Source organism: Scyliorhinus torazame, chromosome 2, assembly GCF_047496885.1.
Source record: "Scyliorhinus torazame isolate Kashiwa2021f chromosome 2, sScyTor2.1, whole genome shotgun sequence".
NCBI classification, from domain to species: Eukaryota; Metazoa; Chordata; class Chondrichthyes; order Carcharhiniformes; family Scyliorhinidae; genus Scyliorhinus; species Scyliorhinus torazame.
In genome coordinates, this window is record NC_092708.1 from 155,109,271 (window position 1) to 155,127,901 (window position 18,631).

An 18,631-nucleotide genomic window follows, 5' to 3' on the forward strand; every position below is an offset into this window, starting at 1 on the left:
TACCAGCCTGTATCGCACTATCCTCCTTAACAACATGGCCCCTCTCCTTTGTGAACACTGAAGAAAAGTATTCATTTAGGCCTCTCCTATATCTTCAGACTCCATGCACACATTCCCACTACTCTCCTTGACCGGCCCTACCTTCACCTTGGTCATTCTTTTATTCCTCACATAAGTGTAAAAAGCCTTGGGGTTTTCCTTGATCCTACCCGCCAAGGACTTCTCATGCCCCCTCCTAGCTCTCCTAAGCCCTTTCTTGAGCTCCTTCCTAGCTATCTTGTATCCCTCAAGTGTTCTAACTGAATCTTGTTTTCTCATCCTTACATAAGCCCCCTTCTTCCCAGTGACAAGACAGTCAACCTCTTTTGTAAACCATGGTTCTCTCACTCAACCATTTCCTCCCTGCCTGACAGGGACAAACATATCAAGGACCCACAGTATTTGCTCCTTGAACAAGCTCCACATCTCAATTGTGCCTATCCCTGACAGTTCCTGTTTCCATCTTATGCTCCCGAATTCTTGCCTAATCGCATCGTAATTACCCTTCTCCCAGTTATAAACCTTGTCCTGCCGTATGTTCCTATCCCTCTCCATTGCTATAGTGAAAGTCACCGAATTGTGGTCACCATCGCCAAAGTGTTCTCCCACAACCATATCTAACACTTGGCCCGATTCATTACCCAGTACCAAATCCAATGTGGCCCCGCCTCTTGTCGGTCTATCCACATATTGTGTGAGGAAACCCTCCTGCACACACTGGATAAAAACAGCCCCATCCAAACTATTCGAATTATAGTGGTTCCAATCAATATTTGGAAAGTTAAAGGCACCCGTGACAACTACCCTGTGACTACCACACCTATCCAAAATCTGCATTGCAATCTTTTCCTCCACATCTCTGTTACTGTTTGGGGGCCTATAGAAAACTCCTAACAAAGTGACCGCTCCTTTACTATTTCTAACTTCAGCCCACACTACCTCAGTAGATAGATCCTCCTCAAACTGCCTTTCTGCAGCCATTATTCTATCCTTGATTAACAATGCTACTCCTCCACCTCTTTTACCACATGAAACATTTCTTACTGAAACATCTAAACCCCGGAACCTCCAACAACCATTCCTGCCCCTGTTCTATCCACGTCTCCGTAATGGCCACAACATCGTAGTCCCAGGTACCAATCCATGCTTCACGTTTACCAATCTTATTCCTGACGTCGCTCGCATTGAAGTAGACACACTTCGAACCACCTTCATGCCTGCAGGTCCACTCTTGTGACCTTCCTCAGTACTGCACTACCCTCAATATCCTGAACTCCAGCAACGCTATCTCCTGAACTATAAATCAGTTTCCCATCCCCCTGCCAAATTAGTTTAAACCCCCCCCCCCGAAGAGCTGTAGCAAATTTCCCTCCCAGGACATTGGTGCCCCTCTGTTTCAGGTGTAACCCGTCCTATTTGTACAGGTCCCACCTTCCCCAGAACGTGCTCCAATTATCCAAGTAATTGAAACCCTCCCTCCAACACCATCCCTGTAGCCACGTGTTTAACTGCACTCTCTCCCTGTTCCTCACCCCGCTAGCACGTGGCACTGGCAGCAAACCAGAAATGACAACACGGTCTGTCCTGGCTCTCAGCTTCCACCCTAGCTCCCTGAATTCCTGTTTAACATCCCCATCCCTTTTCCTACCTATGTCGTTGGTACTGATGTGTACCACGATTTGTGGCTGCTCCCCCTCCCCCTTAAGGATCCTGAAAACACGATCAGAAATGTCACGGACCTTGGCACCCGGGAGGCAACACACCAACTATGAGCCTCTATCATTGCCACAGAACCGCCTATCTGTACCTCTAACTATAGAGTCTCCAATAACTAATGCTCTCCTGCTCCCCCCTTCCCTTCTGAACCACAGGGACCGACTCAGTGCCAGAGACCTGGTCACTGTGGCTTACCTCTGGTAGGTAACCCCCCCAACAGTATCCAAAATGGTATACCTGTTATTGAGGGGAACAACCGCAGGGAATCCTGCACTGACTGCTTCTTCCTCCTCCTTTTAAACGTCACCCAGCTACCTTCATTCTTAGGTGTAACTACATCCCTGTAGCTTCTATCTATAACCGACTCTGCCTCCCGAATGATCGTCAGTTCATCCAGCTCCGGCTCCAGTTCCCTAACACGGTCTTTGAGGAGCTGGAGATGGGTGCACTTCCCGCAGGTGAACTCAGCAGGGGCACTGACGGTGTCCCTCACCTCGAACATCCTGCAGGCGGAACATTGCACTCCCTTCCCTGCCATCCCTCTAACTTTCTACCAAGATCAGGCTAACAACTAACTTAAATTTTTTTAAAAAATAATAATAATAATAAAATATGGTACTTACCTCACACCAATAGGTTTTATTATTAGGTTAGAGGAGGAGGGCGGGTGGGAGACACTACACGTGTAGTGTCTCGGGTTTCCTCTCCACCAGAATTTATTGGTGATGGTCTTCCCAGAAATCTGCGGGTCGAACTTCCTGTTCCCGCCTTAAAACACTAAAAAAAATTTTAAAACAGCAAAGAGGGACCGAAAACGGGACGAGGTAAGTGTTTACCGCTGAAATTGACTAGCCTGCTCCTGTGAAGGTCTCCCAGAAATCACTAACGCACCGCTCCGCTCCGCTCCCGCTGAAATCGAGTGTTTTTAAAGGAGAAACTTACCTCCCAGCAATCACTTGCGCACTGCTCCCACTGAAATTGACTAACCTGCTCCGCTCCCGCTGAAATCGACTGGCCTGCTCCTGCAAAGATAAGTGTTTTTAAAGGAGAAACTTACCTCCCAGCAATCACTTGCGCACTGCTCCCACTGAAATTGACTACCCTGCTCCGCTCCCGCTGAAATCGACTGGCCTGCTCCTGCAAAGACAAGTGTTTTTAAAGGAGAAACTTACCTCCCAGCACTCACTTGTGCACTGCTCCCGCTGAAATTGACTACCCTGCTTCGCTCCCGCTGAAATCGACTGGCCTGCTCCTGCACAGACAAGTGTTTTTAAAGGAGAAACTTACCTCCCAGCAATCACTTGTGCACTGCTCCCACTGAAATTGACTAACCTGCTCCGCTCCCGCTGAAATCGACTATTTTGTGCCTGGTCTGCAAAGAAAGGAGATATTTAAATGCACAAATGGCTTGACCCTGTTTCCGCAACTACCCATAAAGCCAAATATGGTCATGGCTAGTCGTAACTTAATTAGATCATAGCTGGGAACTCTTCTCTCAGTCCCAGGGTCCCATTGTCCATGTGATTGTAGGTCTTGTCAAAAAGAAAAAGGAGGCATTTGTCAGGGCTAAAAGGCTGGGAACAGACAAAGCCTGTGTGGAATATAAGGGAAGTAGGAAGTAACTTAAGCAAGAAGTCAGGAGGGCTAGAAGGGGTCACGAAAAGTCATTGGCAAATAGGGTTAAGGAAAATCCCAAGGCTTTTTACAAATACATAAAAAGCAAGAGGGTAGCCAGGGAAAGGGTTGGCCCACTGAAGGATAGGCAAGGGAATCAATGTGTGGAGCCAGAGGAAATGGGCGAGGTACTAAATGAATACTTTACATCAGTATTCACTAAAGAGAAGGAATTGGTAGATGTTGAGTCTGGAGAAGGGTGTGTAGATAGCCTGGGTCACATTGAGATCCAAAAAGACGAGGTGTTGGGCGTCTTGAAAAATATTAAGGTAGTTAAGTCCCCAGGGCCTGATGGGATCTACCCCAGAATACTGAAGGAGGCTAGAGAGGAAATTGCTGAGGCCTTGACGGAAATCTTTGGATCCTCACTGTCTTCAGGTGATGTCCCGGAGGACTGGAGAATAGCCAATGTTGTTCCTCTGTTTAAGAAGGGTAGCAAGGATAATCCAGAGAACTACAGGCCGGTGAGCCTTATGTCAGTGATTGGGAAATTACTGGAGAGAATTCTTTAAGACAGGATCTACTCCCATTTGGAAGCAAATGGGCGTATTAGTGAGAGGCAGCATGGTTTTGTGAAGGGGAGGTTGTGTCTCACTAACTTGATAGAGTTTTTCGAGGAGGTCACAAAGATGATTGATGCAGGTAGGGCAGTGGATGTTGTCTATATGGACTTCAGTAAGGCCTTTGACAAGGTCCCTCATGGTAGACTAGTACAAAAGGTGAAGTCACTCGGGATCAGGGGTGAGCTGGCAAGGTGGATACAGAACTGGCTAGGTCATAGAAGGCAGAGAGTAGCAATGGAAGGATGCTTTTATAATTGGAGGGCTGTGACTAGTGGTGTTCTGCAGGGATCAGTGCTGGGACCTTTGCTGTTTGTAGTATATAATTTGGAGGAAAATGTAACTGGTCTGATTAGTAAGTTTGCAGACAACACAAAGGTCGGTGGAATTGCGGATAGCGATGAGGACTGTCAGAGGATACAGCAGGATTTAGATTGTTTGGAGACTTGGGCAGAGAGATGGCAGATGGAGTTTCATCCGGACAAATGTGAGGTCATGCATTTTGGAAGGTCTAATGCAGGTAGGGAATATACAGTGAATGGTAGAATCCTCAAGAGTATTGAAAGTCAGAGAGATCTAGGTGTACAGGTCCACAGGTTACTGAAAGGGGCAACACAGGTGGAGAAGGTAGTCATGTAGGCATATGGCATGCTTGCCTTCATTGGCCGGGGCAGCATTGAGTATAAGAATTGGCAAGTCATGTTGCAGCTGTATAGAACCTTAGTTAGGCCACACTTGGAGTTTAGTGTTCAATTCTGGTCGCCACACTACCAGAAGGATGTGGAGGCTTTAGAGAGGGTGCAGAAGAGATTTACCAGAATGTTGCCTGGTATGGAGGGCATTAGCTATGAGGAGCGGTTGAATAAACTTGGTTTGTTCTCACTGGAACGACGGAGGTTGAGGGGCGACCTGATAGAGGTCTACAAAATTATGAGGGGCATAGACAGAGTGGATAGTCAGAGGCTTTTCCCCAGGGTAGAGGGGTCAGTTACTAGGAGGCATAGGTTTAAGGTGGGAGGGGCAAGGTTTAGAGTAGATGTACGAGGCAAGTTTTTTTACACAGAGAGTAGTGGGTGCCTGGAACTCGCTACCGGAGGAGGTGGTGGAAGCAGGGACGATCGTGACATTTAAGGGGCATCTTGACAAATACATGAATACGATGGGAATAGAGGGATACGGACCCAGGAAGTGTAGAAGGTTGTAGTTTAGTCGGGCAGCATGGTCGGCACGGGCTTGGAGGGCCGAAGGGCCTGTTCCTGTGCTGCACTTTTATTTGTTCTTTGTTGTTCTTTGATTATGTCCAAAGGCCACCTTGTTGGGTACTCAGGTGATTGACTGGATGTTTTGCTAATGGCTTAAGAGATGGAACCCAATCATACTTATTTAAGGCAATTATTCCTGTTGAGGTTTTGCAGATAAGTTGGTTCCACTTAAAAGCCTTGAAAATTAAAAGATACAGGGATGGAAATATGCAGCCATCTTTGACTGTGATCTCATGTCCTTTGAATGAATTGTTAGTATTTTTAACAATTGAATGACAGGTTTCCAGCCAGTAAATTCATTCAGTCATTTTTCATAAGGCATTGTTTCACCACACCTCAACATCATGCAAACTAAAATGCTACGATGTTAACTGTTCATCAAAAGGTTGTTCAAAAAAGATATTTAAACACTCATTCGTACTCAGATACTCACTTGTCAAATAAAAGCAAAATACTGCGAATGCTGGAAATCTGAAATAAAAACAGAAAATGCTGGATTAACTCAGCAGCATCTGTGGAGAGAGAAACAAAATTAATGTTTCAGGTCTATTCACCTTTCTACAGAATGCTTTCACCCACCTCCAGTCTTCTTCCTCTACCTGGACCCCTACCTGCTCTTGATATTTTCAGTGAGACCTGTTGGTGTGACCTTTGCCGCCTTCATTTCTTTGTTCCTCTTGTCCACTCCAACATGTCTCCCTCAGAACTTGCTGCGCTCCGTTCTCTAACGTCCAACCCAACTTTGTTATAAAACCTGTCAACAAGGGAGGTGTGTGTCATTGTTATCTGGCCTACTGACATTTACCTGGCAAAGGCTGAACGGCAACTCTCAGACACTTCCTCCTATCCTCCCTGGGCCATGACCCCACCACCGAACATCAAACCAGTGCTTCCAGGACTGTCACTGACCTCATCCCCTTTGTTGATCTTTCCTCCACAGCCTCCACCCTTAGTCCTCCAACTTCCCACAGCCTGCTTTTACCTCCTTCCCAAAATCCACAAACAGGACTGCCCTGGTAGACCCATCGTATCAGCCTGTTCCTGCCCCATGGAACTCTTTTATTCCTATCTTGACTCCATCATTTCTCTCCGTGTCCAGTCTCTTCCACCTACATTCATGATTCATCTGATGCCAACATCATATCAACAATTTCCAGTTCTCGGGCCCTAACTACCTACTATTCACTGGCCAATCCCTCCACACTACCATCCCCTACCAGGAGGGTCTGAGGCTCTCCGCTTCTTCCTTGGACAGCGGACCGAATAAACCCCGTCCACCACAATTCTCCATCTGGCTGAACCTATTGTGTCACTAATTAATTTCTTCTTTAACTTGTCTCACTTCCTGAAAATGAAAGGCATGGCTACAGATACCCGCATGGGCTCCAGTTATGTCTGGCTTTTTGTGGTATATATGGAACATTTCTCGTTCCAGTCCTACTTAGGCTCCCTCCCAAAACTCTTTTTCCGTTACATCGATGACTATATCGATGCTTCATGCTCTCGACTGGACCTGGAAAAATGTATCAATTTTGCTATCAATTTCTGCCCCTCTCCCCTTCACATGGTCCATTACCGACAATTACCTTCCCTTCCTCAACCTCTCTGTCTTGAGTTCCGGTGATAGACTGACCACCAATATTCATTACAAACCCACCAACATCAACAGCTACCTTGGCTACAGGTCCTCATACCCCACTCCCTGTAAGGACTCACTTATCAATCTTACACTACTACATTCGATCACGTGATTTCCAGAGTCCAAGAAGTCAAAGTTTAGAAGTGTCCCCTTTGTGGCGAAGTTCAGTCCCAATGAGATTTGGGTTGGAGAAGACAACACAAAACTCTTGAAATGAATGATGGTGTGACATGATGAGATTTCTGTGCTTAGACTGCTTGGCAGTTATTGATCAAGAGACTTTTAAAATCAAGCAGACTTCAAGGAGCTGAGAGATGCTAATTGGCTGCCTGCTTAGTCAGGCTGCCAGAATCCTTTCCAGCTGATGTTAAAACAGCAGTCTGAAGATTTCTTAGTTCTCAAAGGAATGTAGAGATTTCAAAATGGTCACGTAAGCCATGTGACCTTCTTTCTCCACAATGATTTCAAAAGGGATGTTTAGCCAGGGTCTGAAACTGCCTTTGGTTTCAGGACAGACAATATCCCAATTATTAGCTGTTTAAAGAGTTGCCATCCATGTTGGGAAGCCATTGTCCTGGCAGACTCTCTAACTTCGCCAGACATTTTAAAAAATAAATTTAGAGTCCCCAATTTTTTTTTCCCATTTAAGGGCCAATTTATCAAAGCCAATCCACCTTATCTGCAAATCTTTGGGTTGTGGGGGTGAAACCCACGCAGACACGGGGAGATTATACAAACTCTACACGGACAGTGATCCAGGGCCAGGATTTGAACCCGGGTCCTCAGCACCGTAGTCCCAGTGCTAACCACTGTATCACGTGCTGCCCCGATGGTCCACTTTTGTACTGGACTTGGACTGTCCCAGGTATGAGATGAGTCTGTTAGCAGCACTGGGTAAATACGACACCAGCTTTAACTAAAGATGTCCCCTGTCTTTATAGTACGTGTGCACTCACTGGTGATTAGCTGCGGTGTTGTGTATGTTGATTGGTCCCACTGTGTGTCCATCAATGTGTGTGTCTGCACCATGATATACTGGTGTATATTATGACATCCCCCCTTTTATATAAAAAAAATATGCCTGCGTGACAATAAATAGTGTGTGGTGAATGTTCCTGACTCTGTGTGTGCGAATTATTTACAGGACTATGTACATAAAACTAAGCTATTTACATGGGAAGGTGCCTGGTGCAGAAAAGCAGTGTGTCACACAAATAACGAGATGAACATTGTATACAAACCGCTTGAACGATTAAACAGAAGAACAGAACCAGAGAGTCCATTTGTGCAAAGTTCACAAATTAGGCCTCAAGGGTGGGTCAGGAACCACCGGCTGAGGAGCGGGCTGGACTATGTCGGTGTGAGGAGGATGAAGAGTATCTGGAATCTCTGCATAGTCCAGGTCAGGGACAACAGGAGGGCGTGGCACTGGCGGAGGATCACATAGCGAGCGCGGAACGAGATGAAGGGCACGCCGATTGCGGCGCCGAATGGAACCATCTGGTAGACGAACCAGGAACGAGCTGGGAGCCACCTGCTGAAGAACCACAGCAGTTGCAGACCAGCCTCCATCCGGAAGATGGATGCGGACGTTGTCATCTGGAGCCAGAGCAGGGAGATCAGCTGCCCGAGCGTCATGAGCCGTCTTGTGTTGTGCACGAGACAATTGCATTCGTTGAAGGACCGGAACGTGGTCGAGGTCTGGGACGTGAATGGCCGGCACCGTCGTCCTCAGTGTGCGACCCATGAGCAGCTGGGCTGGCGACAGGCCCGTGGACAGTGGGGCCGAACAATAAACTAGCAGTGCGAGGTAGAAGTCGGATCCCGCATCGGCAGCCTTGCAGAGGAGCCGTTTGACTATGTGGGCGCCCTTCTCCGCCTTGCCGTTAGATTGGGGGTACAAGGGACTGGATGTCACATGCACAAAGTTGTACCTCCTGGCAAAGTTGGACCATTCCTGGCTTGCGAAGCAGGGCCAATGTCCAACATCACAGTGAGTGGGATGCCGTGACGAGCAAAGGTGTCCTTACAGGCACGGATGACAGCAGACGATGTGATGTCGTGCAAGCGTACCACCTTCGGGTAGTTCGAAACATAGTCTACAATCAGAACATAGTCCCTGCCAAGCGCGTGGAACAGCTCGATGCCGACCTTGGACCAAGGGGAAGTGCCCAACTCATGGGGCTGTAGGGTCTCACGTGGTTGGGCCAGCTGGAACCGCTGACAGGTGGGGCAGTTGAGCACTGTGTTGGCGATGTCGTCATTGATGCCGGGCCAGTACACTGCCTCTCGTGCCCGTCGGCGGTACTTCTCCACGCCAAGATGGCCCGCGTGTAGCTGTTCCAAGACGAGCTGCCGCATGCTGTGTGGGATGACGATGCGGTCCAGCTTCAGGAGGACACCATCGACTACCGCCAGATAGTCTCTGATGTTGTAGAACTGCGGGCATTGGCCCTTGAGCCACCCGTCCGTCAGGTGGCGCATGACACGCTGTAGCGGGTGGTCAGCCGCAGTCTCTCGGCGAATTTGGACGAGGCGTTCATCCATGGCCGGTAGATTGGAGGCCACGAAGGCCACATGGGCGTCAACCTGGCAGACGAATCCCGCTGGGTCACACGGGGTGTTGACTCCCTGGACAGAGCGTCGGCTATGATCAAGTCTTTGCCTAGGGTATATACGAGCTGAAAGTCGTATCGTCGTAGTTCGAGCAGAATGCGCTGGAGGCGAGGCGTCATGTCATTCAAGTCTTTTTGTATTATATTGACCAGCGGGCGATGGTTGGTCTCGACGGTGAATTGGGGAAGGCTGTACACATGATCATGAAATTTGACGACACCGGTCAACAGGCCTAGGCACTCCTTTTCTATCTGCGTATAGCGCTGTTCCGTGGGGGTCATGGCGCGTGACACATATGCAACGGGGGCCCATAATGAGGCCTCATCGCGTTGTAGGAGCACTGCCCCAATGCCAGATTGGCTGGCATCTGTCAAAATTTTTGTGTCCTTCGCTGGATCGAAAAAGGCCAATACCGGTGGGCCATGGTAAGTTTAGTTTTAAGTTCTCTCCATTTGCGCTCGTGGGCAGGAAGCCATTGGAAGTCAGTCGTCTTCCTGACCAGGTTCCGGAGAGCTGTGGTATGAGAGGTGAGGTTGGGGATGAACTTTCCTAGGAAGTTGACCATGCCAAGAAATCGGAGGACCGCCTTCTTGTCCTCTGGCTTTTTCATGGCTGTGATGACAGCCACCTTGTCCGCATCCGGCCGCACACCCAACTGGGAGATGTGGTCCCCTAGGAACATGAGTTCCATCTGGCCGAAGGAGCATTTGGCTCTGTTGAGGCGTAGGCCCTGCTCCCGTATGCGTTTGAAAACGTGCTGGAGTCGACTGAATGCTCCTGCAGGTGGTGGACCAAATGATTTGTCGTCAACATAGACGCGAACACCTTTAATGCCCTCCATCATTTATTCCATGATCCTGTGGAATACTTCTGATGCCGATATGATCCCAAACGGCATCCTGTTGTAACAATATCTGCCAAAAGGGGTGTTAAAGGTACACAGTTTTCTGCTGGACCTGTCTAGTTGAATTTGCAAGAATCCTTTCGAGGTGTCAAGTATGGTGAAGATCTTGGCCCGAGCCATCTCGCATGTGATCTCTTCACGCTTGGGGATTGGGAAATGCTCCCTCATTATGTTGCGATTCAGATCCTTTTGATCAATGCAGATTCTGAGCTCGCCAGAAGGCTTCTTGCGCACACTGTGGAACTGAACCAGTCGGTTGGTTCCATGACTCTGGAGATCACTCCTTGGCCTTGGAGGTCCTGCAGCTGCTGCTTGAGGCGGTCCTTGAGGGGTGCTGGGACTCTGTGAGAAGCATGCACCACAGGCATGGCGTTTTGTTTGAGTATGATCTTGTAAGTGGATGGAAGCGTGCCCATGCCTTCGAAGACGTCGCGGTGCTGGTCGATGATGGCATTGAGTTGCGCCCTGAAGTCCGCATCCTGAAAGGCAGACGTGTCGTCAGGAAAGAGAGAGTGTACTCTTTGAACGAGGTTTAGCAATTTGCACGCCTGTGCGCCAATCAGAGAGTTCTTTGAGGAGCCCACGATCTCGAAAGGAAGGATGGCTTTTCGTGAGTTGTGCGTCACTTCGAGTTGGCATGAGCCGGTAGCAGGAATGATGTTGCCATTGTAGTCCACTAGCGGGCACGCCGATGGGAGAATGGTTGGTTTAACCCGAAGGTTTTGGGAAGCAGACCACGCCGTGAGATTGGCGGAGGCACCAGTGTCCAGGTGGAATCGTATTTGGGACCGGTTGACCGTGAGGGTGGCACACCTCTCATCGTCTGGATCAATGCTGTACACCGACAGCGGGTGGTATCTTTGATTCGGGGACAGCCTGTTTTTCGTTACAACACCGACTCGAAAAGGTGCCTTCAGGTCCTCGGTGTCACTGCTGTGTGGGAGGTTGGAATCGGACTCGGTGACCGTGGGTTGAATTGCCCGAACATTCCTGCGATGCTGGCTGAAACAATGTGAATTGGAAGGCTGAGCTGCTCGACAGCAGGCAGCATAGTAGCCAAGTCTGCCACATCGTCGGCATTGTCGAGATTTCGTGGAGCATTGCCGCTTTAAATGGGCAGAGCCACGGTTGCCGAACGTCATGACGTCAGCACATTCGCTGCGCCACCGCGCATACGCGGTGCGGTCCTGCGTGGTGTGCGCCTGCGCATTACGTTCCTTCACGTCGCCGTCCCCTCGTTTGGTGCGTACAAGTGCGGGAGTCCGCGAAAAGCACGCAAAATGGCCACCTTCATCCAGGCTGAGGCCCTGGAGGTGTTCAATTACTTGGGCCCGTTCCGCCTCGTGGGGACCTTGCCGTGCCATTTCAGCCGCTTGTATATGGGACTACCGACTGGTGGCATTTTCATGCAGGACACAGGTCTCGATGGCGGTCGCTAGGGTGAGTTGCTTAACTTTGAGGAGCTGCTGACGTAGGGGTTCCGACTGAACACCGAAAACGATCTGGTCGCGTATCATGGAGTCGGAGGTGGGCCCGTAGCTGCAAGATTGCGCAAGGATACGGAGGTGCGAAAAAAGGATTGGAAAGTCTCGTCCTTACCCTGCAAACGCTGCTGGAACACGTCACATTCAAAACTTTCATTCACCTCCACGCTGAAGTCAGTGTCAAATTTGAGGAGAACCGTCTTAAACTTCATCTTGTCTTCGTCATCTGCAAAGGTGAGAGAGTTGAAGATGTGGATGGTATGGTTCCCAGCCGTGGAGAGGAGAAGAGCAATCTTTCTGGTATCCGAGGCGCCCTCCCTGTCCGTGGCTTCGAGGAAGAGCTGGAAGCGCTATTTGAAAATCTTCCAATTGGCCCCGAGGTTGCCGGCGATGTGGAGCGGTGGCGGCGGGCTGATGTTGTCCATGTTGCAGGATGACGGAATGCTGGCGGAAGGCCTGCAGGTAGACTTGCAGGTAGGTCTAAGAAGTGCTAGTACGCAACCACTCGTGGTACCATGATGTGTTGGGTGTTCTGGATCACAAACAGGTCACCAACACTTGAAGTGGTGTAACTCTATTTTATTACAAGGTTAACTATTTAAACATAATTGAACTGTGGGTAAATACGACACCAGCTTTAACTATAGACCTTTGCCTTGTCCTAACCAGTTGGTGCACTCAGCATATGGTGAAAGTCTGTGTTGCAGGCTGTGAGCTCTGTGCTCCTTGCTGGCTGCTACTCGAAATGAGCGGGAACTCTGATGTCCCCTGTCTTTATAGTGCATGTGCTCTCACTGGTGATTGGCTGCGGTGTTGTGTATGTTGATTGGTCCCACTGTGTGTCCATCAATGTGTGTGTCTGCACCATGATATACTGGTGTATATTATGACAATTCGATTACGTGATTTCCAGAGTCCAAGAAGTCAAAGTTCAGAGGTGTCCCCTTTGTGGCGAAGTTCAGTCCCAATGAGATTTGGGTTGGAGAAGACAACACAAAACTCTTGAAATGAATGATGCTGTGACATGATGAGATTTCTGTGCTTAGACTGCTTGGCAGTTATTGATCAAGAGACTTTTAAAATCAAGCAGACTTCAAGGAGCTGAGAGATGCTAATTGGCTGCCTGCTTAGTCAGGCTGCTAGAATCCTTTCCAGCTGATGTTAAAACAGCAGTCTGAAGATGTCTTAGTTCTCAAAGGAATGTAGAGATTTCAAAATGGTCACGTAAGCCATGTGACCTTCTTTCTCCACAATGATTTCAAAAGGGATGTTTAGCCAGGGTCTGAAACTGCCTTTGGTTTCAGGACAGACAATATCCCAATTATTAGCTGTTTAAAGAGTTGCCATCCATGTTGGGAAGCCATTGTCCTGGCAGACCCTCTAACTTCGCCAGAAGGGTAAGCCGATGGTCTTTTTTAAAATACATTTAAAAAAATAAATTTAGAGTCCCCAATTTTTTTTTTCACAATTAAGGGCCAATTTATCAAAGCCAATCCACCTAACCTGCAAATCTTTGGGCTGTGGGGGTGAAACCCACGTAGACACGGGGAGATTATACAAACTCTACACGGACAGTGATCCAGGGCCAGGATTTGAACCCAGGTCCTCAGCGCCGTAGTCCCAGTGCTAACCACTGCATCACATGCTGCCCCGATGGTCCACTTTTGAACTGGACCTGGACAGTCCCAGGTATGAGATGAGTCTATCAGTAGCTCTGCACAAATAACAACTTTTGATCTGTGATTCCCCTGGTTTCGAGATTACAAGGGGTTTGTACTATGGGGTGTGAGATTCCATAGGCTGTGAGTGGAATTATCTTGTTCTTGTGACTGCTATTGGTAGCTTCCAGATCAAAGGGCCAATCCTGTCATCATGTGACTTGTAACAGCCATCCTTTTTGTTTCGACAGAAAGTCCTAAAAATATCAATTACAATTTTTTTTAAAATACATACAATGTTGGATTTATTTTCATGTAAAAGGAACCTGTTGATCTCATGGTTCTGTTTCTGGCACACTGATAAATCTTACTTCTGGGTAACAGTCGGTGATAAGTTGTCTTTAAGCACCTGTGCGGCATGTGTTCGCTTACACTTCATCTTTCATGGGTTCTGAAGCCAAATATCTGGGTTTTGTGATATTTTAATTTTGAACCTGACTATTTGCTTTTCCAGTGTGCAATTCCGCACTGATTTCATCTTTTGTAGTTTCCACAAGTGTTATCCATTTTAGAATGTATTAACTTCACTATTCCTTTACTTGAGGAATAGTATTTTCTTGGTTCCTATTTATATCTTGGGAGAATGTCTCTGCTAACCATTTTTCTGCCACATTCTACTCAACCTCTGCTGTGCCTGTTAGAGTATTTGTCATCTGGCTTTATTTTAGTCTCTTTAAGTTATGCAGGCTGTATCCTAGCCTTTACATGATGGACTTTGTCTTGGCTTCTCTAAATCCTATCGGGTCTATTCTGGACCCCTGTGGAATTCCCTCAGCCCTCTGTACCTGTGCAGAATTCTGATTCTTTCACCAATCTCTCCTGATTGTCCTGGGCTCTCTAGGGATAGCACCTTACAGCTGCTAATGCATTACCTAATAAAAGGCCCACTCCCTGAAAGAAAGGAAAGCAAGAAGGAATTTACAGCTAATGAAATACTTTCAGACTTCCGGGTGCAGCGATGACCAGCTGAGTCGCACGTTTCGGCAGCTCCCTGTGAAACGAACTTTTGGGCTCTTGATAGGAGCCCCAACGGCAATTTTGATCGGCTAAAAACACTGTGCGGTAAACCAGGAGGGAATCCCCCCTGGATACGGATGGAAAAAGGAGGAGAGAGTGGCCAGATTGCAGTGGATCCTTTAGAACAGCGGCAAGGAAGGCAAGCAAAAACCAAGATGGCGTCGGAAGGTGGCAGTTTAACATGGGGCCCTGAACAACAAGAGTTCTTGAAATGCTGTGTGGAAGAGATAAAAAAGGAAATGAAGAAAGAGCTGTTGGCCCCGATACTACAGGCGATCGAAGGGCTAAAGGAGGAACAAAAGACCCAGGAGCGGGAGCTTCGGGTCGTGAAGGCAAAGGCAGCCGAGAATGAGGACGATATACAGGGCCTGGTGGTGAAGACGGAGACGCAGGAGGCACATCAGAAACGATGTGTGGAAAGGTTGGAGGCACTGGAAAACAACGCAAGGAGGAACAACCTGAGGATTCTTGGTCTTCCTGAAGGTGTGGAGGGAGCGGACGTCGGGGCATATGTGAGCACGATGCTGCACTCGTTAATGGGAGCGGAGGCCCCGGCGGGTCCGTTGGAGGTGGAGGGAGCATATTGAGTGATGGCGCGAGGACCGAGAGCAGGAGAAATTCCCAGAGCCATAGTGGTGAGATTCCTCCGTTTTAAGGATAGAGAAATGGTCCTTAGATGGGCGAAGAAAACTCGGAGCAGTAAATGGGAGAACGCGGTGATCTGCGTTTATCAAGACTGGAGTGCGGAGGTGGCGAGAAGGAGGGCGAGCTTTAATCGGGCCAAGGCGGTGCTTCATAAAAAGAAGATAAAATTTGGAATGCTGCAACCGGCAAGACTGTGGGTCACATATCGAGGGAGGCACCACTACTTTGAGACGGCGGATGAAGCGTGGACTTTTATTGTAGAAGAAAAACTGGAATGAGCGGGTTATTAAAAAGAACGTTTGAACAAAGTGGTGGGGCGAATGTGGGGGGCAAAGAGGGGTTTTATGTACTAATCCTGCGATGTGGTAACTTTTCTCTCTCCCACAGGTGGTGATGGGGGGAGGAGGGGAGGTGGAGGAGATGGGGCGTTGGCCATTGGGGGCGGGGCCAAGGGAGAAGCGCGGGCTTGGTTCCCGCGCTATGATAATCATGGCGGGAATAGAGAAGCAGGAAGGAGGGGGCGTCGCACGGTGCGAGCCGAGGTCACGGGGGGAAGCCGAGGTCAGCCAGAGTTTGCTGACTTCTGGGAGCAACATGGGGGGAGTAATTACGCTAGCGGGGGATCTAGCGGGGGGGGTGGGAGGGGGGAATTACTGGGTTGCTGCTGCTGGGGAGAGGGGGGAGCTGGTATGGGAGAGGATGGGCGGGGGGGCACCGCCTGGGGGAGATACAGCTGCGTGGGAACCGGGTGAGGAGCTGGAAAAAGGTGATGGCTAATCGACAAGGGGGGGGGGGGGTAGGAAGCCCCCCAACTCGGCTGATCACGTGGAACGTGAGAGGGCTGAACGGGCCGATAAAGAGGGCACGGGTACTCGCACACCTTAAGAAACTTAAGGCAGATGTGGTTATGTTACAGGAAACGCACCTGAAACTGATAGACCAGGTTAGGCTACGCAAAGGATGGGTGGGGCAGGTGTTCCATTCGGGGCTAGATGCGAAAAACAGGGGGGTGGCTATATTAGTGGGGAAGCGGGTAATGTTCGAGGCAAAGACTATAGTGGCGGATAACGGGGGCAGATACGTGATGGTGAGTGGCAAACTACAGAGGGAGACGGTGGTTTTGGTAAACGTATATGCCCCGAACTGGGATGATGCCAATTTTATGAGGCGGATGCTAGGACGCATTCCGGACCTTGAGATGGGAAAGCTGATAATGGGGGGGAGATTTTAATACGGTGTTGGAACCAGGGCTGGATAGGTCGAAGTCCAGGACTGGAAGGAGGCCGGCAGCAGCCAAGGTGCTTAAAGATTTTATGGAGCAGATGGGAGGTGTAGACCCGTGGAGATTTAGCAGACCTAGGAGTAAGGAGTTCTCGTTTTTCTCCTATGTCCATAAAGTCTACTCGCGAATAGACTTTTTTGTGCTGGGTAGGGCATTGATCCCGAAGGTGAGGGGAACGGAGTATACGGCTATAGCCATTTCGGATCACGCTCCACACTGGGTGGACTTGGAGATAGGGGAGGAAACAGGAGGGCGCCCACCCTGGAGAATGGACATGGGACTAATGGCAGATGAGGGGGTGTGTCTAAGGGTGAGGGGGTGCATTGAAAAGTACTTGGAACTCAATGATAATGGGGAGGTCCAGGTGGGAGTGGTCTGGGAGGCGTTGAAGGCGGTGGTTAGAGGGGAGCTGATATCAATAAGGGCACATAAAGGGAAGCAGGAGAGTAAGGAACGGGAGCGGTTGCTGCAAGAACTTTTGAGGGTGGACAGACAATATGCGGAAGCACCGGAGGAGGGACTGTACAGGGAAAGGCAAAGGCTACATGTAGAATTTGACTTGCTGACTACAGGCACTGCAGAGGCACAATGGAGGAAGGCACAGGGTGTACAGTACGAATATGGGGAGAAGGCGAGCAGGTTGCTGGCACACCAATTGAGGAAAAGGGGAGCAGCAAGGGAAATAGGGGGAGTGAGGGATGAGGAAGGAGAGATGGAGCGGGGAGCGGAGAGAGTGAATGGAGTGTTCAAGACATTTTATAAAAAATTATATGAAGCTCAACCCCCGGATGGGAGGGAGAGAATGATGGGCTTCTTGGATCGGCTGGAATTTCCCAAGGTGGAAGAGCAGGAAAGGGTGGGACTGGGAGCACAGATCGAGGTAGAAGGAGTGGTGAAAGGAATTAGGAACATGCAGGCGGGAAAGGCCCCGGGACCGGATGGATTCCCAGTCGAATTCTATAGAAAATATGTGGACTTGCTCGCCCCGGTACTGACGAGGACCTTTAATGAGGCAAAGGAAAGGGGACAACTGCCCCCGACTATGTCTGAAGCAACGATATCGCTTCTCTTAAAGAAGGAAAAGGACCTGCTACAATGCGGGTCCTATAGACCTATTTCCCTCCTAAATGTAGATGCCAAGGTCCTGGCCAAGGTAATGGCAATGAGAATAGAGGAATGTGTCCCGGGGGTGGTCCACGAGGACCAAACTGGGTTTGTGAAGGGGAGACAGCTGAACACGAATATACGGAGGTTGTTAGGGGTAATGATGATGGCCCCACCAGAGGGAGAAACGGAGATAGTAGTGGCGATGGATGCCGAGAAAGCATTTGATAGAGTGGAGTGGGATTATTTGTGGGAGGTGTTGAGGAGATTTGGTTTTGGAGAGGGGTATGTTAGATGGGTGCAGCTGTTGTATAGGGCCCCAGTGGCGAGCGTGGTCACGAATGGACGGGGATCTGCATATTTTCGGCTCCATAGAGGGACAAGGCAGGGATGCCCTCTGTCCCCATTATTGTTTGCACTGGCGATTGAGCCCCTGGCGATAGCGTTGAGGGGTTCCAAGAAGTGGAGGGGAGTACTTAGGGGAGGAGAAGAGCACCGGGTATCTTTGTATGCGGACGATTTGCTACTATACGTGGCGGACCCGGCGGAGGGGATGCCAGAAATAATGCGGATACTTGGGGAGTTTGGGGATTTTTCAGGGTATAAATTGAACATGGGGAAAAGTGAGTTGTTTGTGGTGCATCCAGGGGAGCAGAGTAGAGAAATAGAGGACCTACCGCTGAGGAAGGTAACAAGGGACTTTCGTTACCTGGGGATCCAGATAGCTAAGAATTGGGGCACATTGCACAGGTTAAATTTAACGCGGTTGGTGGAACAGATGGAGGAGGATTTCAAGAGATGGGATATGGTATCCCTGTCAATGGCAGGGAGGGTGCAGGCGGTTAAGATGGTGGTCCTCCCGAGATTCCTCTTTGTGTTTCAGTGCCTCCCGGTGGTGATCACAAAGGCTTTTTTTAAAAGGATTGAAAAGAGCATCATGGGTTTTGTGTGGGCCGGGAAGACCCCGAGAG